The 21,784-nt window shown below is 47.5% G+C and overlaps 2 long non-coding RNA genes across 3 annotated transcripts; one reads left to right on the top strand and one right to left on the bottom strand.

Annotated features, from left to right (window-relative positions):
- Positions 1–5,096: 5,096 nt before the first annotated feature.
- On the bottom strand, positions 5,097–18,438 carry LOC105479706 (uncharacterized). 2 transcript variants are annotated; one of them, XR_011611581.1, is made up of 5 exons: positions 17,961–18,438; positions 14,957–15,167; positions 13,757–13,865; positions 7,982–8,079; positions 5,097–6,590 (listed from the first exon to the last, which is right to left on the bottom strand). It is a non-coding gene; the product is annotated as an uncharacterized lncRNA (long non-coding RNA). The 2 variants fall into 2 exon arrangements; XR_986033.2 differs by lacking the exon at positions 17,961–18,438 and having other exon boundaries at positions 14,957–15,239.
- Positions 16,870–21,466, top strand: LOC105479705 (uncharacterized). Its single transcript, XR_011611582.1, has 3 exons — positions 16,870–17,065; positions 20,872–20,996; positions 21,086–21,466. It is a non-coding gene; the product is annotated as an uncharacterized lncRNA (long non-coding RNA).
- Positions 21,467–21,784: the final 318 nt, after the last annotated feature.

Raw genomic sequence — 21,784 nt, 5'->3', positions numbered from 1 at the left:
TTCTATTCTATTCTATTTCTTTTTTTTGGTAAACTCATTATGATCCACTAAGTGAATTCAATGACCCACTGCTGAGTAGCACCCACAGTTTGAAAACACATTAATCAATCTATTCTTCCTTTTTTATTTTCTTTGATGCCATCACTACTCAGTTATGTGGCTTTGAGCCTTTATAGAGCCTTTGTGTTTTTCATCCAAAGAAAGAGGGTTGGTCAATAGTCCCTGTGTTAGGCTGTTTTCACATTGCTATAGAAGAATACCTGAGACTGGGTAATTTATAAAGAAAAGAGGTTTAATCAGTTCATGGTTCTGCAAGCTTTATAGGAAGCAAGGTGCTGGCCTCGGCTTGGCTTCCAGAAGCTTACAATCATGGTGGCAGGCAAAGGGGGAGTCAGCACATCACATGGCCAGAGCAAGAGCAAGAGAGAGGGAGGCACTATACACTTTTAAACAGCCCCATCTCTAGAGGACTCACTCACTCTGGTGTGAGGACAGCAGCAAGGGGATGCTGCTAAACCATTCATGAGAAACCCCGCCCCATGATCCAACCACCTTCCACCAGGCCCCACCTCCGATACTGGGGATCACAATTCACCATGAAATTTGGGCAAGGACGCAAGTACAAGCTGGATCAATCCCTTTGACTCTCAGAAGTTGTGTGGTTCTGGCTCCTTCCTTTAAAAAGAATCACCTGTAGCATTTCCCAGGCCAGCCCAATCTGGGATTGAGAACAAAGGGGAGACTGTTGCCTTCCTTCTACTGGTCTGGCTTTAACACTGTGGTAGAAAGATGAGCTTTGGAGGTGGACATATAAAACCCCAGCTCCCCACAGATGGGCTGTGTGAGTTCCTTAACTTCTCAGTACCTCGGTTTCGTTACCTGTACGGACATTGATGCTATCTCATAGACCTGCTGTGGGGGTTAAACATGACAAAGGCAGTGAAATCCTAACCACAATCTTTGGCTTGCAGCAAGCGCTTAAATTATAGTGGCCATTGCCATTACTGTAATTATTTAAATGAAAAGAAAAGTCATTCAAAGATGTGTCCAGTTTGAAAAGTCCTGGTGGTCAAAATACCTGCCTAGTTGCCAACTCTTTCCTTCTTTTGCCTCTTCAAAAAGCCGTCTTTGCCAAGTGTGACAACCTCCAGTGCCACAGAAAGGCCAGGTAGGATCCCCTGGGCCAGCCGTCTCCACCTAGCTGGCCTGTTCTAGTGGGAATTATCTAAACCTCTTTGGAAGTCGCTGCCCCTGTACAACCTCTGGGGCAGTGAACGGCACTTATTATAGAGCACCATGTAGCTTCTCCAACAGGATCCCTCTTCCTGCACCCTTTCATTCTCTCATCTTAGCTGCCAAGTCAGGAAAAATTTACCATTCCAGCTTTTCCTTCTCCTCTCTTCCTCTCCCCTGCCCTCTCCTCCCCTCTTCTCTTCCCTCGACCACTACTCTCCTCTCCTCCCACTTCCCTCCCTTTCCTGCCCCTCCCCTCTTTTCCCTTCCTCTCTCCTCCCCATTTCCTCTCCTCTCCTCTCTTCCCCCTTCTCCTCTCCCATTCATTTGGGGAGGATGTCCCCTTCCCTCTCAGACTTGCTAAACTTCTTTCCTGAAAAACTTTATCAACAGCACCTCCTTCATTTGGAGTGTTACGTTTTGCAGAGAATTTCTGCTTTGGTTTTCCTTGGTTCCCACGAGGACCCTGTGGTTTGGTAGGGTAGGTAGGATGCTAATTTTACAGATGAGAAAAATGACTTGCTCGGGGTCACTCAGCTATTAGATGCCATAGGCTCACAGCTTCTCCTGCTGGAGTCAATGATTTCCCCTGCACACCCGATCTTAGCTCACTGCAACCTCCGCCTCCTGCATTCAAATGATCCTCCTGCCTCAGCCTCCTGAGTAGCTGGGACTATAGGCATGTGCCACCATGCCTGGCTAATATTTATTCTTTTTTTTTTTTTTTGTATTTTTAGTAGAGATGACATTTCACCATGTTGGCTAGGCTGGTCTTGAACTCCTGACCTCAAGTGACCCACTCGCCTTGACCTCCCAAAGTGCTGGGATTACAGGTGTGAGCTGCTGCTCCCGCCCTACACCTGTTTATTTAATAAAGTCTTGAGGACAGCCCTTGACCTGAGAAAGGGCTTGTGGCAGCAATTAGACAAGGAACCAGGTAGCTGGGAAATGGGACAATTGTAGATGATCAAACTTCACTCACAGGTGTAAATTGTTTTTGTGGGCTATTACCAAAAATTACGTACAATAAGCGTTGAAAAATTGTGACTCATTCTGATCTGCATTATAATTTCTAATCATTGCATTTGTTCATTAACTTATTTTTGTCTTTTTCCCTTACCAAAATATATGCTCCATCTGGGCAAGGGCTACATTCGCTTTAGTCATCATTGTGTTCCCAACATCTAGCACAGTGTCTGGCACCGTAAACATTTGCTGCTTGAAAAAAGTACTTGTTGGTTACATGACTCAATGTGCCACCTGTGGAGAGACTGGGCTGGTGACCTCTATCTCTATTTATGTGGCTTACTTAATGTATGTGTTCTTTGACCTGGATGATATGGATGCCATGTCTTATGCACACAAAGTGAATGGGAAAAGTGAAGTAATTATACTGGTAATTCGAGCAGAATGGACCACCCACTCCAACCTCAATTATCTTATTTTAAGTGGAAGTAGTTTAAAACCCGAAGAACAGGAATAATTACCTACTTTCTCCATTGCACTTTATTCTTGCAGTCCTAGCTACAGACGGATGTGGAAATGCTGCCCTATTAAGCGAGACCTACAGCAGACACACAGCAGCCAGGCACACGCTGCACAAGTAAACACACACACACACACGTGCACACATGCAAATATACATATGCAAGAGTGTGAAGCGTAACAGGAGTTTAAGAGAGAGCCAGAAAGCGACATTGAGGAGGCTTACTTTCCACAAGGAGAAATCATCCATGCCTGGCTTTCTGTAGCACCCAATTTCTTTTCCCTGAGTGTGCATTGCTGGTGCCAGGGAAATTGCTCCTTGACCTTGGCCAACCTGGTTCAGCTCTGAGCCGGACCATCATGGGCAGAAAGGACTGGGCTGGGAGACATAGTTCTAAAGAAGGTACATTCTTCAAATCTGGATTTAAAAAAAGAACAGAAACAATTGTAGCCTAAGCCAAGAACTTTGGCTTTGTCACGTCGATAGTATTTAAAGATGTTATTTGGCCGAGCTGTGAGCTCTGCAAATGAAAAACAACTTGGCCGTCTCTTCTCTCCCTTCTCTCCTCTCCCTGTTAGCTTCCCATCTATCCCTGGCTCTCCACTGAAGCTTCCCTCCTGCACAGAGCCTAAAGGCACCTTGTCTTGGGAGAATCAGGTGTACATTTGATACCAACTTAGTCCACAGTCTGTCTTCCTTTGTGCTGTTTGCATCTGAGGCATTTGGAATGTTTCAGTCATCCACTGGTCTCCTAAGCAAAATGGCACTGGGGTGGGGGCAGAGGGGCTTCCTGTCATTTCAAGGAAGAGGAAGTGGAGGCCCAAAGAAGGAAGGAAGGAAGATAAGGAGACACCCAGTATTTCCCGAGTGTCTCCCATGTGCTAAGCAGCCACTAGCTAGTTGTTTATGTGATGATATATTTGCGGTTCAGACCGCCCTGTGAGATGGGTACAACAGGTAGAAATAGTTTCATTTTACAGATAAGAAAATGGAAGCAGAGAGCGGTTAAGTGATTTACTTAAGGCCATATGTTTAGTAAGTGGCCAGATCTTTTGGATTCCAAAGCTCATGTCCCTTCAACCATGTAAAGGGAAGTGCTTTGTTCCGGGTTGGTGAGTCACTTGAGGTACACAGCGACCTGTCTTCCTCCTTCATTTGTTCTTGCTTCTGAGCTTTTGCTGACAGTGTTCCCTCAGCCTTCTGTCAACATTCTAACCAGCTCTCAGGCCTGGTTTGTCTCTTCCTCCTTTGTGAAGCTTTCCTCAAATCCCCCAGCCAGAATCCGTCGCTTCCCTCTGTGTCCTCACAGGGTGTCTGTTGGTTAACACCTGTGCGTTTGTCAGGAGCTGACCTGTGGTGTGGTGGCTAAGGGGTGTAGGTGGCACTGACCAATGTGGGGGCATTTGGTTCAGCCTGGCACCAGCTTGAGAAGGCACAGAGTGGAGATGAGGCACCGGGGGCACAGGGAAAAGGGGAATCTTCTTTACTCTGCTGTTCGCCAGGACATGCCAAACTCAGAGGCTGCAAACCCTGCCTTCCCCTGGATTTGGCTAACCTGAGGCCAGCCCACATAACACTCAGATTCCAGAAGGCTTCCTTTATCCTGTTGGGAAGTCAGTGGTGTGGAAAGCATTGGGGGTGGGGGGCATGGAGAGGGAAATAAGCTTTGAGCTCCCCCAAAGCAGGGTGTAGGTCTGCATCAGAAGTGGTTGTGGGGTGAATGAATAAGTAATTCAAAGATTCAGTGTTGCTACTCTCAGGAAGCCACCATGCTTGGTCCTGGGTTGAGAGAGCCATGGGGAGAAGATCCTGTAAATGTGACTCCCTGACTCCCCCTGGTTTCAGCCCAGGCATCACTGTGTGACTCGGGCACTGGCTGGTTTTCCAGGACCTCCCTGGGCTGAGTCCAGCTTTTTGCTCACTCTGGGCTGTATCTGAGGGTGCAGGAGAGCTAAGGCCCTTGTACCCCTGCCTCCTGCCTTGCCCTAGGATGATTCCACATCCTCCTCTTTTTTGTTGCATTCTCCCTGGTGCAACTCTGTAACTTGCTACTGGGATAATATACAGAGACCAGACCAGTGAGTAGGCCTGGGTCTTAGTCCTTCTCTCAACCTGGGTGAGGCCTAACAGCCACAGGAAAGATGTGCCTAAGCCTGGAACCCATGGCTATCCTCAACTATCAGCTAATTTGAACCTCTGTAACAAAACGCGAGTGTGTGTGATTGTGCATACGCGTGAGTGTCTGCCTGTGTGCATCTACACAGGTGATTTCTCAGGCTCGGGGTATCTAGAGACACCTGGGTGTATTTGGACAGACTTGAAGTGCTCTTCATTTTATAAATAGGGAAACAGTTTATTTCAGTTCATAGAAGTTGACATCTCCACCTGATACATGGGATATATGTGTGGCAAACCCCATGGTTGCCAAGGAAGGGGGAGGGTCCCTGCTCATCTGCTCTCCTCCCCTCCACCCATGAGCCCCTCTTCCACCATCCTGTGTTCTAGGCCCCTTCCTCTCCTCATAGCCTTTATAAGGAACAAACAAAAAAAAAAACTTGAGATGGGCCGGGTGCGGTGGCTCACACCTGTAATCATAGCGCTTTGGGAGGCCGAGGAGGGTGGATCACCTGAGGTCAGGAGCTCGAGACCATCCTGGCCAACATGGCAAAACCCTGTCTCTACTAAAAATACAAAAATTAGCCAGGCATGGTGGCTGGAACCTGTAATCCCAGCTACTCAGGAGGCTGAGGCAGGAGAATCGCTTAAAGCCAGGAGGTGCAGGTTGCAGTGAGCTGAAATTCTCCCCTGCACTCCAGCCTAGGGGACAGAGCGAGACTCTGTCTCAAAAAACAAACAAACAAACAAGCAAAACCCAGATGATATCATTGAGGATGCAAAGATGCTTTCATTGTCTGGGGTCCCCATCTGTCCTTTCCTCCCCTGGGCATCTCATGGCCCCGCCTTTTCCCACAGGCCCACCCCCTACTAAACAACTCTGTGCCCTTTGTATTTTTCCCCATAAAGCCTTGCAACAACCTTGTGAGGAGGGTATTATTACCCCCACTTTATAGGTGAGAAGACTGCGGCTCAGAGAAGCTGAATGACTTGTCCACAGCTCTCAGCTGGCCCCTAGCAGGAGTAGGGTTAGACCTCAGCCTTCTTGCCTCCAAGTGTGTGCTCTGAACTGGCAGGCCGGAGGCTGCTCTGGGGAGGACGCACTGTGTCCCATGACTCTCCAGCCTCCTCGGAGCTGCTGAGCTTCCTGGCAGGAAGCCCATGGCTGCTTCTCTCCCTCTGCCCCCGTCCACACTCCAGAAGCACTCGGCTTGAGCTGATAACCACGGCAGGCGCTTGTGAGAGGGTTCTGACACCACAGGAGCTCTCTGAGGGGCCAGCCTGTGGGGAGGCAGGTGCAGAATCCACAGCTCCCATCCTCCTGCACCACGGACACCAGCTTCCATACAAGTGGCCCTGGAGCCCTGACTCCCAGCTGTTAGCACCAGCGATCCTTCTCAGGAGCTAAGCCTTGGCACTTCCCAGGTCTGTAAGAGGCCAGATTTCTCTTCCAGAGAAACTTCATCTGTGTCTGAGCCCAGGGCCTTGTCGCCTGGCCAGTGTCTTCATAGCTCAGATCCCTGTAACTATGAAGGGATTGGTCCTTCCAGCTACATTCCAGGAGAGAGGTGATGCCTTTTCCATTACATACCAGGCTCTTGAGTCCTTTTGGCCATTAAAGGACTAGAAGAAGTCCAAAAACTTCTGGTAGTCTCTGAACCAACTCAGGTACTTCAGGTGTCTCCTGCAGTGAAGCAGCTTTCCATCCCAGGCAAAGGTCTGGGTGAGGTCAAAACCTGGGGACAAGGGTCTGGAGCTAGACGGAAAGAAAACAAGGGAATGTCAACAGCAAATGTAGCAGGACCTGAGGAACTGCCCCCAAAGAATCCAGGGGTGTCTGCAACGTACACATATAGGGAGTAACATTTTAAACAGAGTTACTCTGTAAAGTCAACAAACAAGGAAAGATCCCCTATGATCAGACTCACCCTTGACTCTTCCCTCAGAAGATACCTTGTTGAAGACTCTGACAAATTGGTGTTTCCATCAGCTTGGGAACAGCTGCTGTGATTTTGGGTGCACATGCAATGGACTGACTGTCTTACATTTAGGGACCATGTTGTGTGGAAGTGTGTATCACTAAGCACTAGACTCACGCACACACATATGGGTGCCAGGGCTGACTCAGGCAGATGGCTGGCTTCTGGCTCCTGGGGCATATGCTCACTACACAGAACAGCAGGCTCAGTGGCTCGAATGACTGCACCTAAGCTGTGATCTGTGATCGCGTGATATGACTCCCCCGTGTTGACGCTCAGCATCTCCATGCCTGTTTGCGCTGGGCTGGGCAAGTAGCAGTGTTGGGACAAACAGCATAAAAGAACAGAGAGGCTGCCTCATGGACTTGAACCTGTGCACATAGGCCACCTTTGGTTTATTTTTGGAAAGTTTCTCCTTTTGAAGTGCTCCCTGTTGCTGCCTCCTTACGACATCACGTATGAGGCAGCCAGGGATGGGACCACTTTCTGGAACAAAACAATGAAGTTTCTCTAGCACAATTGTGTTTTAGAGCCTCTGCCCTCTCCTGCACTGAAAGTTATCACGTATTAAGGGAGTAATTAAGGGGTAATTAATCCCACGAACTGGAGGCAGGTGTCTTCTCTGTACTGGGGAAAGGTGGATACACATGTGGGTTTCTGATGTGGCATACCTGGGTGTGGGGGTGGTGGGGAGAAGGGCAGGGGTGGCGGGGAGAAGGGCGGGAGGGGCTGGGAAGAAGTGTGGGGGGTGGTGGGGAGAAGGGCAGGGGGTGGTGGGGAGACGGGTGGGGGTGATGGGGACAAGGGCAGGGGGTGCTTTAGGTGCCCAGGCAAGAGCAGGGACAGAGGAGCTGCTTAGGTCAAAAACCCTTCTGGTTGGGAAAGTGAAGGGTAGCCCCAGTGCTAAGGAAGCTGCTCTGAAAACAGAAAAGATAAGGAAGAGGTCACTGAATCGTGCCTAGGTTGCAATGATTTGAAAATCTTTCTCCAAATGACTGATTTTCCTTGAAAGTCCACTGAAAAACATAGGTAACTGGTGTTCTGCAAATATTTATACCAGTATTTAAAAATGCATTACTTTTTATGACAAAAGCAGTACAATGGTTCCTATGAAAAAGCTAAATATCAAAGCGAAATACAAAAATTAGTTGGCTATGGTGGCACGCACCTGTGATCCCACCTTCTCAGGAGGCTGAGGCAGGAGAATCGCTTGAACCCGGGAGGCAGAGGTTGCAGAGAGCCGAGATCGTGCCATTGCACTCCAGCCTGGGCAACAAGAGTGAGACTTTGTCTCAAAAAAGAAAAAAGAAAAAGAAAAAAGAAAAGAAACATGGATTTGGTCTCAGCTCCTGATTTCTGGCTCCTAAAACCCTGGTAGATAGGGGTGCTAGGAGACTCTTTTGTTCAGATATTTGGTCTTTGACCCCAGTTCCTGACGCAGAGCTCCTAAGACCTCTATAATTTCCTGGGTGATAGAAATGTCCGACACAGAGCTCCTAAATCCCTTGGAATTTCCTGGGTGATAAGAGCATATTATGTTCTAATGAGGTGGCTCCTAGTGGGTTCCTGGATAGGCTCAGGATGGAGACTGGTTGCCAGGGAAACCACCCATGTGGTTAGAGCGTTGAGACTTTCAGCCCCATCCCCTAACCTCGACAAGGGGACAGGGGCTGAAGGTTGAGCAGATCACCAATGGCCAATGGTTTAATCAATCATGCCTACGTAATGAAGTCTCCATAAACACCAAAAATGGCTCAGCTTGGAGAGCTTTTAGATAGCTGGACGGGTCCCTGGAGGGTGCCGCACTGGGGAGGGTGTGGAAGCTCCGTGCTCCTTCCTACATGCATGTGCATCTCTTCCCCCAGGCCGTCATCTGCATCTTTTGTAACAATCCTTTATAATAAACTGGTAAACATAAATAAAGTGTTTCCCTGAAATTCTGTGAGCTGCTGTAGCAAATTAATTGAACCCAAGGAGAGGGCCATGGGAACCCCAATTTATAGCCCGTTTGGTCAAAAGTACAGGTCACAACCAGGACTTACACTTGGCATCTGAATTTGAGGGCAGTCTTGTGGGGCTGAGCTTTGAGATCTGACACTGTCTCCAGGTCTGCTGGAGAATCGCTTGCTTGGTGTGTGGGAAAACAGCCCTTGTTCATCTGGTGTCAGAAGTGTTGTGCTGAGTGTTGCGTGAGAGTAGGAAATACACTGGTCTTTCCTATCACACAGAGGTCCTTTCCCAGGACTCCTGTGGGCAGGCAACACCCCCAGGGCACCCACCACCTGCCCTGTCCTTACAGTTCAGCAATAGTCAGATTCTGAAGCCCATCCTTTCTCGCACTCTCCTCCACTGCTGTGTAGCAGAAAGAGGGCTGGATTTGGGGTGGGGGAAGGGTAGGGAGAAGATTGATGTTTCTTGCCCATTTAACGCCATCCAAAGAGTTTACGTACATTTAAGTCTTTCATTGTGAGGTTAAATGACGTGCCCAAGTTTACAGAGCTAGGAACTGGGAGAGGTGTTTCTGAAACCTGTTCTAGCTGGTGGACAACTAGAAGACCTTGGTGTTCCAGTAACTCACCCTTGGAAAAACGGCTTCACCTCTGTGAGCTCAATGTTTCTATAAAGTGAGAAAGCTGGTTCTCAACCTTGGCTGTGCTTTAGAATCACCAGAGAAGCTTCAACACACTGACACCTGGCTCCACCCGGGGCTTCAGACGTTACCAGTCCAGGATGAAGTCAGCCTCACCTTCTCTGGCTCTGTGCTGTGCAGTGGGTTCAAGGGGCCCAAACATGGTCAGGCCAGAGTAGGACTGTCCCTTCCAGGAGTATGGATGTTGCGAGTCCCCACTTTCTTTTCTCTCTCTAGATCTGGTTACCCAGACTAAAAAGTTCCCTTGCCCAAGAGGGTGTCAGGGTCCAAAATCTGTGGGGTCACATCTCGGATGCCTCACTTGGTGATTACAGGCAGATGGCTTAACCTCTCTGTGCTCCTCTGTTTCCTAACCTATCAAATGAGGATAAAAATAATGCTTGTTTCACAGGACTGTTGGGAGAATGAAATGAGACAACATGAGTAAAGGGCCTAGCGCAGCGGCTGGCGTTCGGTGAGGCCCTTTCTCCATCTCCTTCCCTACTTCCTCGAAGGAGCGCCCTCCACCATGGCGGCCCAATGGAATGATCTCCATTCACTCTGTGTCTGTGAGGCCTGAGTTCAAAGGATCACGTGGAAGAGTCCTTGATGTCCAAATAAAGGGAAAATAGAGGACAGTCCAGAAGGGAGACAGGTAGAAGCACCAGAGGAGATGAACCCATTTTGGGGGCTGATGAGGGAGCTGCCTCCATGACCCTAACTCTAACCCCAACCCTAACGCTTCTCTCATTCTCACGGGATCTCTCACTGAGATGCCCAGATGCACAGCTGGCTTCTCAACAAGGAATTGGGCTTGCTCTACCCAACTGCTCAACCATTAGTAGAAGTTGGAGGAGCTCACTCTCTGAGATCCAGAGAAGTCCCTTAACATGAGAGCCCCAGCCAGGTGGTAGCACTGACTCCGTCCCTGTCCCCTTTCAGATGGTCCAGAAAAACTCTCATAACACCTCACTGTCTGTTTTTTCTCCCAAGGGCTGGGTTGTGACTCATTGTGTCATTATGTCAGGTCATTATGTTTTGTGACCTGGTGGTTGAGCTTTCCAAGGCTCAGCCAGGGAGAGGCCAGGCCCCCTTCTTAGGACCCAACCTTCGCACTATCTCTGGGCCTAGCTCTGTCTGCTGTGGCTGCGAGGCTGGAAGGACCTTCATCTTCAGGGAGGGAGGAACCCTGAGCACTGTAACCCGATGCATCTGGGGTCCCTTCTTTGCTTCTTTGCCTCACCACTGGTTGGCTTTTTGATCTCAGGCCAGTGGCTTTGCCTCTGGAGAAGAGCTTAGCACAAGTTATCCTGTTTGCCTCTATCTACCTTTTGTCAGGCTTGATCATGGGGCACGGTTACTTCCTCACAGCTGGAAATGAAGCTGAGGAGACGAAGGATGCAAAATTCTGGGCCTCCCAGGTCAGTATCTTGGAAAGAGCACTGCACACAGGGCCTCATGTGCTGTCCTGGCAAAGCCACCCACTGACTGCCACCTTGGACAAATCAATAACTTCTCTGGACCTCATTTACACAGCTGTGCTAGAAGGCAGTTGGTTTAAATCAGTCATTCTCAAAAGTGAATTATTTAGTACACTAGTTTTGCAAGCTGCTTCTCAAAAAAAAAAGAAGAAGAAGAAGTCTCAAAGGTCAAATAAGTGAGGAATCCTGTAAACTCCACCCCCAATTAGCACATGATATATATATATATATACACACACACACACACATATATATATATGTCAGCTTATTAATGGTTCTGAGAAATCCAGTAACGAAGAAGCCAGTCTGGCTTTGTTTAAGTCACTTTTTCCTGAACTCATTTGGCCATGAACCTTTTTTCCCTTTTAATTCCTATTAACATCCTGGCATACTAGCAACGGAAGAAAAACAGGTGAGAAATGATGCTCTAATTTGGAGCTGGGTCTCTCAAACTTGAAAATGCATGCAAAACACCAGGGGATCTTGGTGAAATGCTTCTAATTCAGCAGGTCTGGGGTGGAGCCTGAGAGTCTAGATGTCTAACAAGCTCCCAGGTGATGCCCGTGATGCCAATCTAGGGACCACGCATCAAATTGCAAAGGGCTGATTCCAAAGGCTTTGTTTGGCTTCAGTATTGGAAGTAGTATAGAAACAGTGGCTCAGGGACTCTGAAATCATAAGGACCTGGGTCCGGGCCCTGACTCCACCACTTACCAGCAGTATGACCTTGGACAAGTCATTTTACCTCCCTAACATTCGTTTTCTTATCTGTAAAGTTTAGATATTGATCATGTCTGCTCCATGGGATTGTTTGAGAATTAAATAAGACTATGCAAATAAAACACAATGCAAGACCTAGCCCATGATAGGAGCAAAATATATGCTGGTCATCACTGATGATGAGACACAGTTCAAGCCTCTCCTATCTGTAGGCTGACACCTACAGATGACACCTCTTTCCCTGCTCCCACTGTTACTTGCATCACTGACTGCTGCTCCCAACCCTCCTTCCTCCCCAGTCCCAAGGCCCTGTTGTCTCTGTGTGTGTGACTCTACATGATCTCTCTTCTCTAGCACATTCTGGTAACCTCTCTTGCTTTCAGGGCATCAGAGGAGCTGAGGGATCATGGCTTCTCCTCTGATGATTACAGACAAACTGTACTAGCAGCCCACTAGTAATAGTACAACCCACTCAGGCAGAAGCTGGGCTAACACAGATAGGTCTTCCTAACCCTGTCCAAATGGGGTCCTCATTGACAGGTGAAGCGAAGCATCAGGGTTAGCACGAGCCCATCACACTATCCTGGGCACAGGCCCTACTGACTGTCATAGAATTTGTTGTATGTCACATGCAGCTACTTGAGAGTATAACTCTCACTATATTCACCTTTGTGTTCCTCAGTAGTGTGTCTGCAATGGAATTGTATTAACATGTTCACCTGGTAAAAAGAAATCCTTTATGAGCTAGCAAGAACTGTATTTGGGCTCAGTTAAACTCCCTGCTTAATTGCAATTATGCTTAAACAATGGATTAGGACCATATCACTCTGGCTGCCCTTGATCTTGGAAAAGGAAGGGAGAGGGAAGGAGGATCTCCATTTATTGATCACCTCTAGGTGTTTTGCTTTTGATACATATCATCCAAGCCTCTCAGCAACCCCACGTGACAGGTATTCATATTCTTATTTATCAAATTCAGAGAGACTAAGGAATTTCCCTAAATACACACAGAGAGTAAGCAGCGGAACTGGGATTAGCATTTAGGATAATTTGACTTTATTATCACTATAGGCTTTCTCTCTTCCCAATTATCATGGCAGAAGATGGCTGCTATCGACTTCCACGTTTTACACGTTATTGGAACACCTGGAAAGAAAATAAATCTCTCAACTTCACCCTGGTCTTGGGTCAAGTTCTACATCAGGACCAATTAATGTGTTCATAGAGACCGTGTCACATTGTGCAAGCATGGCAGCCTCTGATTGGACCATGTGGATGGGAGGCAGGATGAAGGAGAGTGGGTTAATCAACGCCTAGATCAGGGTGCTGGGCAGGTCCCCAGTGACTTCCAGTCTATGGCATACCCCTTATTAGGGGGCGGCGACTGGTAAAGGAGATATTAACAGGCAGATGGGGATGAAAACTCCATCTTGATCAGATCCAGGTGCCATGCTGGCTGCCCTGTGGCCCTGGTACATGTTGTCACCACCAGCTCCCCCACTGCAGTAGCCTTTGTTTTCTTTGGCAGCCTCCTCCTTGGAGGGCTGAGGATGGAAATCAATCACATCCTCACCCCTTACCTCTCATCTCTCCGTCTGGTTGCAGAGGCTGGTGTGTGTGGGGCATGGTGGCAGATTCCACAGCTGCACACATCTGGGAACTTCTGGACCCCTGAGTCCCTGCCACACCATATTACATGCCCTTCCGTTTGTCCAGCATGGAAGGGGGTAGTAGAGAGATGATGAGCCTATGCAAGAGACCATTAAAACCAAGACTTTCCGGAATTTCCATGGAGTTGCAGGGTAAAACGAGGTGAAGTGCAAGTTGTTAACCATTCCTCCAGACTCCCAAAAATGACTTTAGAGAGCCTCCCTGACCCTCCCCGCCAACAAGCCATCCAGAAATGCAAACACCATTTAAAGCTGACAGCTCCAGCTTGATCATTGTCCTCTACACCATGCAAATGTGAGCACACTTAATTAATAACCTGGGATGCCCTATCTCCTGCACACTGGGAGGGCTCAGTGCCTTTCTCTTGGTCACCACTGCTAGCTGATTTTTAATTATCTTTCGGGACTGTCGCCTTTTGAAATGCCGCAAAGGAAATGCTCACCCCAGCTGGGCCAGGGCCAGGCCTGTTGGAGAACAATGTCCATCCCAGAGTCCATTGTGCTGATCTCTCGGCTGGAACGACAGCCCTCAGACGGGAGAGGAGCGCTTCCCTGCAAACCGAGAGAGGGCTTGGTGCCTTTTCAGCATTCTGTGTCTATGGAGCTGACATGACTTAAAATACTGACCTCTTTTTAAACTTTTAAAACTTTGTCTCTGAAAATACTGCCTTGAACAAGGCAACTGGGGTCTTTTATTATGTTTTAATCCAACAATTATGATGATTTCCCCTCTAATCGTAGCAGCTGGTGTTTATTGAGCATCTATTCTGTGCCAGGCACTGTGTTTACAACAATTTTATTTTAATTTTCTTAAAGACGAGTGTGGGGCTGAGCATAGTGGCACATGCCTGTAATCCCAGCACTTTGGGAGGTCGAGGCGGGTGGACCACTTGAGCTCAGGAGTTCTAGACTAGCCTGGGCAACATGGCGAAACCCCATCTCTACAAAAAAATACAAAAATTAGCTGGGCGTGGTGGCACATGCCTCTAGTCCCAGCTACTTTGAAGGCAGAGGTGGGAAAACTGCTTGAGCCCAGGAGGTCAAGGCTGCAGTGAGCCGAGATCACTCCATCGCACTCTAGCCTGGGTGACAGAGCGAGACCCTGTGTCAAAAAAACAAAACAAAACAAAACCACCAAAAAAAACCCCAATGTGATACTATAGGCACTGTGTTTTACATGTATTGCCTCATTCACACCTTGCAACTGTGTGAAGCAGGTACATTTACTGCCCCCCTTTTACAGAGGAGGGGACTGAGGCTCAAACATTTATATCCCCCTCCCCTACCTGAGGTCTAAGTGGCAAGTAGAGAGTGCTGGGATTTGAGCTCAGGGAGTCTGATTTCAGAGCCTACCTTTTAGCCATGACCTTCCTCTTCCCTCCTCAGAATTGAGTATATATTCCATTCTGCCCAAGAACAGGTCCTGGCAAAGCACCCACAAACCCCAAGCCTTGGTCTTTAACTTTTATTTAATATTTTTATAAGACAGCATCTCACTATGTTGCCTAGACTAGTCTTGAACTCCTGAACTCAAGCGATCTGCCCGCTTTGGCCTCCCAAAGTGCTGGGGTTACAGGTGCGAGCCACTGTGCCCGGTCTGATTTATATCTTCTACTCACTCCATCCCAGTAATCTGTGCTTACCTGCTTCTGAAAAATAGAAGGACTGTGTATGGTCAAGGTGCCATGTTCTTGTCACCACAGTGAGTGTTGAGAGCCAGGGCCTTGGTGGATGAAGACACAAAGTCTGCTTCCAGGAATGGACGGCAAAGCTCCTGGGTTTGCCGGCTCTTGCAGGTTCTCCAGCGAGCTCCACTGGATGTTTCAGGAAAGATGTGGCTCATTCTCTCCTCAACTGGGATGTTGCAAGGAGAGGAGTGAGAAATGGGGCAGGACAGCAGCAAGGCATTCCAGAGGGCTTTCCTGCTTCCTGGTGCTAATGGTTTTTCCATTGCTGTGACTTTGGGCCTGCAATCCTTCCCCTTTACTTGGCTCTAGAACTTTCCTCTCTAGCATTTTTTAAGTCACAAAGCCAACAAGCCCGAATTTTAAAGTAACCCCAGACCAAACATGGTGGGTTGAACTGTGTCCCTCCGAAAGACACGTCCAGGTCCTAACTCCATGTACCTATGAATGTGACTTTATTTGGAAATAGGGTCTTTGCAGGTGTAATTAAGGATTAACATTATTCTGAAGAGAAGACCCTAAGGATCTCTCAGGTGGGGCCTAAATCTAACGACTGATGTCTTTATTTAAAAAAAAAAACAAGTGAGAGGAAGACTTGAGACACACAGGGGAAAGCCGTGTGAAGATAAAGACAGAAATGGAGTTAGGCCACCACAGCCAGGGAATGCCAGAAGCCACAGAAGCTGGAACAGGTGGGGAAGGATTCTCCTCTAGAGCCTTTGGAGACAGCATGACCCTGCTGTCACCCTTTATTTTGGACTTCTAGTCTCTAGAATGGTGAGAGAATACATTTCCGTTGTCTTAAGCCAACTCAGTTGGTAGCAATTTGTTAAGGCGGTCCTAGGACACTAACACACTAAGGCAAGACGTTGTCATCAGCCAGGTCGCTGGGAACCACTGAAGAGCAGAACCTCCCTTTCATGACATCAACGTGCCCGTGGAGATTTGAGGCTGGCCAAGGTGCCAACCTTAGCCCACACTCACGCCTGGGCTTTTACACTTGTCTGGCTTCTGCACCTTTGGGGACAGGTACTGTGTGGAATGGCTGGAAACTGTTGCTTATACCAGCTGACCACAGTCAGAACTGTTCTGGGAAATGACGGCCCATTTGGTAATGGAAAGCAATGCTCTCCTGCCCACTCTCTCCCAACCTCCAACCAGGCACAGCCTGGGCCTCACTTGCTGACTCAGGCAGATGCCCTAACCTCTCTGTGCCTGTTTCCTAACCTATAAAATGAGGATAAAAATAACGCTTCACAGCACTGTTGGGAGAATGAAATGAGACAGGATGTGCAAAGGACCAAACACAGTGCCTAGTACTCAGTAGGACCCTTTCTCCACTGCCTGTCCTACATCCTCTAAGGGAGCTTCTTCCAGTATGGTGCCTTAATGGATCCATTTCCATTCATTCTGTATCTGTGAGGATTCAAAGAATTACACTGAGGAGTCCTTGATGGGAGAGGGTTGGAGCAAAGGCGGGTTGAATTGCTCCATATAAAAGACTAACAGAAACTTCCAAGAGTCCTTGGAAGTCAAAAGGAAAGAGGTATGATGGTGTTTCCTCTTGAGGGATGGCAGAGTCTGGAAGAGGGGAGAAGAGGAGACAGTTTCTGTGGACAGCATGGCAGTGGGTGGAACCAGGAGCACTAGAATGGCTGGCAGAGAAGGTCCCTGAGGAGGATTGGCCAAGGAAGCGCAGGGCAGTGGTGTGAACTGTGCCCTCTCCTGTACTTCACGGTCATCGGTCATCGGTCATCCCCTGCTCCTACCAAAGGGTAAATGTTGGTTCCGTCAGCTGTCTCAGGTCAGTGCTTCTTTAGGGAGTGTGGGGAGAGGGACACATCATGTGTGGGATGAGGCCGCATGAAAAGCAGGCGACATCTGCAGGGGACACACCTATGAGGGTATCTCTCACAGTTCTCCCAGTCTAAACAAGAAATGAGATTGGGAGACATGTAGCTCTGCAAAATTACCGGGGGTTGGAGCAGGAGGATGAAAAAGTCTTGAAATTCTGACTGCAAGTGGGAAGACAGCACCAGGCAGTTGACCTGGCCGCTAAAGGAAAAGGTGAGCTCAGCGGCTTGAGGACTTGGGGACAGCCAGGAGGCAGCTCTTGGGGGCCTGTTTGACTTAGCTCCTGATTCCCTGCCATGCTAGCGTGGTGCATTGCATTCAACAGATTCTCAATAAATCCCTAAAAATAAATGATGTCTCACAGGGGCCATAGAGAGCCAAAATAGTATGTAATATTCTGCATAGGAGGAGCCCATGCTGCAAACCAAAGTCAAACTATGCACAGGGAGCTTCGAGGGATCTCCCTTTTCGGTCCCTGCTGGCTCAGTGGACTTTACCTCTTTCCTTCTTCCCTAGGCCTTTCCTCTTGAGTAAATTCTCCCCAGTGCCTGAGAGCAGTTTATAAACTTTTTCCCAGATGACTGCTCTCTATAATCTATAATTCTCATCAATTATATATGAAAATATACACCTATATCTAAGGACATATAAGATATATATTTATATATAATTATATATTTTTTATATATAATTATATAGTGATATATTTTACCTTTCCTCTGTTCCTTTAAAGCAAATCGCCCCCACTCCCACTGCCCTTTTTTTTTTTTTTTTCCGAGACAGGGTCTCGCTCTGTTGACCAGGCTGGAATGCAGTGGTGCGATCATGCCTCACTGCAGCCTCTGCCTCCCCGGCTCAAGTGATCTTCCCACTTCACCCTGCCAAGTAGCTGGGACTGAAGGCACGCATCATCACGTCGGGCTAATTTTTGTATTTTTTGTAGAGATGGGGTTTTGCCATGTTGCCCAGACTGGTCTTGAACCCCTGACCTCAGGTGATCTACCTGCCTCGGCCTCCCAAAGTGTTGGCATCACAGGCGTGAGCCACCACGCCCCACCTACATTTTCTGCATGAGGATAAGGAAGCACTGAGAGGTTAAATGACTTGCCTAAGTCACTCAGCTAATGAATGGTGGAGCCCAGCACTTAGATCAGGCCAGGCGGCATCACCGCTCACTGTAAGCTATTCCCACGTGGCGAGGCGCAGGGTCTTTCGGCCTCATCACTGATGTGGGGACTTGAACATGGCTCTTCCTTTTCCTGCATCCTCCATGTGCCCTCCTGGTAAACCAGACACCCACGGCCTCAGCCGCTCTTCATCAGCCTGACTTGGGCTTCCAGAGCCTACCCAGGCCACGTGGGGCTGGTTTGGCAAAAACTGGGCTCTAGAATTTGCTTTAGCTGTTTTCTTTTCCACTTCATTGTTTCCGTGGGATGTCTGCCTTCCCAAAATAACACCGGGGCATTCCAGGTAAACTCAACATCCGACGAAAATCCCCGTTCAGCTGCAAGTCCGAGGGGCCCTGGTTTTTGCTATTGTTTTCCTCCCTTCCTCTGATCCCTCTGGCTTGGGAGGGGTAGGCGTCTGGGACAGGTTCCCGGTGGAGCCTGGATGGAGGGGGAAGCCGGAGGAGGAGAGGCGGGGCTTGGCCAGCTCCAGCCAGCCAGCTGATACTCCCGCTCTCTGCGCTAGCGCTGGAGGTAGCCCTGAGCTTGCCCTTCTCACTTTTCTGGGGAATGTTCTGAGGCCTGGAGGAAAAGAACTGGGCAGGATTTTGTGCCTTACTTCACTTGTATCAGAGAAAGAAAATAAAACCAAGGTGGCCCCTAATTCTGCTCTGATTTCTGGAGGCAGCATGGATGGTATCATGGAGAAGCATTGGCTTTGGATTAAGCCAGATCTGGGCTGAATCCTGGCTCTGGTGCTTACCAGCTGTAAGCCATAGAAGCTGTAAGACCATAAACAGCTTATGTGTTCCTCTGAGCCTCCATTTCCTCATCAGTAAAATGGGGGTGATAGTGTCCCTATTAAAGCAATAAAGACGGATGAATGCAATGCCCCAAATAGGACCTGCCCCATAATAGGGTCTCAACCCATACAGAATAGTTTTCTCTCTACTTCTTAGGATATGGGAGGGGGGAGTTGCTTACTTCTTCATTGCTTTTTTTTTTTTTTTTAGACAGAGTCTTGCTCTGTCGCCCAGGCTGGAGTGCAGTGGCGCGATCTTGGCTCACTGCAACCTCCACCTCCCCGGGGGTTCAAGCGATTTTCATGCTTCAGCTTCCTGAGTAGCTGGGATTACAGGCATGCACCGTCACTTCCAGCTAATTTTTTTTGTAATTTTAGCAGAGACATGGTTTCACCATGTTGGCCAGGCTGGTCTCGAACTCCTGACCTCAGATGATCCACCTGCCTCAGCCTCCCAAAGTTCTAGGATCACAGACAGGAGCCATCGCACCTGGCCTTCATTGCTTTTTGATGTCATTATTACCCAAGTGCTGAGAAGGTGCTGTTTAGAGGCCAAGTTAGAGAAGTGGAAAAAACAGAGTGTTATCAGACAGGCAGGGCCCATGGCCACCAGCCTTGCTTGTTTATGTATGTACCCCTAACAGAATTTTGTAAAGCTAGCCCCTCTGTACCCCCAGCACATTTAAAAAATGAAGTTCAAAAGTTAAGTAGCTGCAAAAACTGTGGTTTCTGGCTTATTGTAAATATTGATATTTAAAACCTACTGTGACTTCACACTTTAAAACGTATCCAGTGGAACGTAACATGGACGATTTGATATCCCCTCTCATCCATTTTAAAATGTATGAAAAAACTGGTTGGCATTCAGGAATTTTACATCTTTCTTTTTATCTCCTGGAACTCGTATTACTATTTCTACTTCCTTCACAGATTTTTATCCTGACATATTATTTTCTTATGCTTCAGAGTATTTTATAGATCACATTTATATACATGGAAAAAGTCGTTTTTAGTATTTTATACTTTTTTCTTTTGTTTTTTTTTTTTTTTTGCTCTCGTAGGACTCTCCCCCAAGAGTAGGGGGAGCAAAGAACAAAGTAATTAAATGAAAATTGTTATTTTATTTTATTTATATATATATTTTTTGAGATGGAGTCTCATTCTGTCGCCCAGGCTGGAGTGCAGTGGCGCGATCTCAGCTCACTGCAAGCTCTGCCTCCTGGGTTTACGCCGTTCTCCTGCCTCACCCTCCCGAGTAGCTGGGACTACAGGCACCCGCCACCACGCCCGGCTAATATTTTGTATTTTTAGTAGAGACGGGGTTTCACCATGTTAACCAGGATGGTCTTGATCTCCTGACCTCGTGATCTGCCCGCCTCAGCCTCCCAAAGTGCTGGGATTACACGCGTGAGCCACAGTACCTGGCCGAAAATTGTTATTATTCTCACCACCAGTACAAGGGTGCAGCAGGCCCTGTGAGCTATGGAATTATTCATGGAGTCATTCCCCACGTTGGGTCCCCTTTCTTTTGTAAAATGGAAAAAGCCTTAGTGTGTTAATTAATTCTTATTCTCAGGTAACTCCATTTTAGGGAAGAAGGCCTATGCAAGTTGCGGATCTGGAAATTGGTTTCCTGATTATTATTTTTGCCTAATTACCCTCCGGAATTGGATACATATCCCAGTTAGAGGACACTGAGTTCCCATTTGAAACCCAACTTTATTACTTAATACGGTCAGGTAACCTGAGGCAAGTTTCCAAACCTGTGGGTTTCCACAGAGGATTGCTACTAGAATAAAATGAGGTTATAGATATTATGCTATAAAGTTTAAGTTCCCAATAAATGGTGAATTCTCAGGGGACACATTTTTCAATATTTAGTATTTATGAAATTAGGGTGTGTATTATTATCAGTGTGTACATTTGATGTGGTAGGATTTTCCCCCCAAATCTGTTATTGAATTGTAATTGATAGCCACTTAGAATTAAAGATACAGGGTAGTTTGCATCCTTCCAGCCTGTCCTCAGTCTGCCTTCTTTTGGGTTTCCAGGCTGCACCTAATAACACTCTGACCTGGGCTCATGGCCTTGGGGGCTGAAGTCTACAGCAAAGAGCCGGCGATACCTCTTGAATCCTTTTCCCAGATTGTAACCGTGGCTCAGAGCTCATCAGCTTGTAAGTATCATTGAACAGTTTTCTCTAGATCCACTCCCCTAACTGCAAGCTCATTGAATTGCATCTAATGTTTGCTTTTCCCTCCACAGCTTTGTGAAAGTTTCCTGTAGTTTTCTTTGATCTATATGACAGTTCATTGTCCAGAAGAGCTATGTCGTCCTTGGATTTGATGGCTTCACTGTGTACTCCTTCTTTTCATTTGAAAGGAAAAAAGAAGCCAACAGAAAAGAGATCTGAGCGCTGATCCCCGTGAGAAAGGACAAAGTTACCTGCAAAGAAGCCATTATGCTGCCTTTGTTCCTGGACTCTACGGAGATCCGTATCCAGTGTGAAACATCTCTCTGATCACGTATTTGGGACTCAGCAAAATGTCGGTGAATGCATGAAATGAATCAATCCCATGGAAATTTAGTTTTAAACGATGCTTTATTGCGAAAGATTTCAAACATTGGGAAGTAAATAAACGGTGAAGTGAGTGTCCATGCAGCCATCACTGGTTTCAATAATGGTCGGTTTATGACTCATTTTGTTGCATTTACACTTCCCTTCTCCTACCAAGGTCATTTTGAAGCCGCTCCCTCACATCATATAGTTTTATCCGTAAGTGTCTCAGCATGCATTTCTAAAACGTAAGGTTCTTTTTAAAGACCTTAAACACAATACCTTATGACACCTTAAAAGTTTAACAATTCCTCAGTATATGCACACAGTGCTCAAATTTTCCCAACTTTGTCTTTATGGTTTTATGATGTGGGGATTCATTCTAAAATATTAGTTTTGGTGGAGAG

The sequence above is a fragment of the Macaca nemestrina genome, chromosome 13, assembly GCF_043159975.1.
Source record: "Macaca nemestrina isolate mMacNem1 chromosome 13, mMacNem.hap1, whole genome shotgun sequence".
Taxonomy (NCBI): Eukaryota; Metazoa; Chordata; class Mammalia; order Primates; family Cercopithecidae; genus Macaca; species Macaca nemestrina.
Note: the sequence above shows the minus strand (reverse complement) of the source record. Positions and strands in the feature narration are given on the sequence as shown.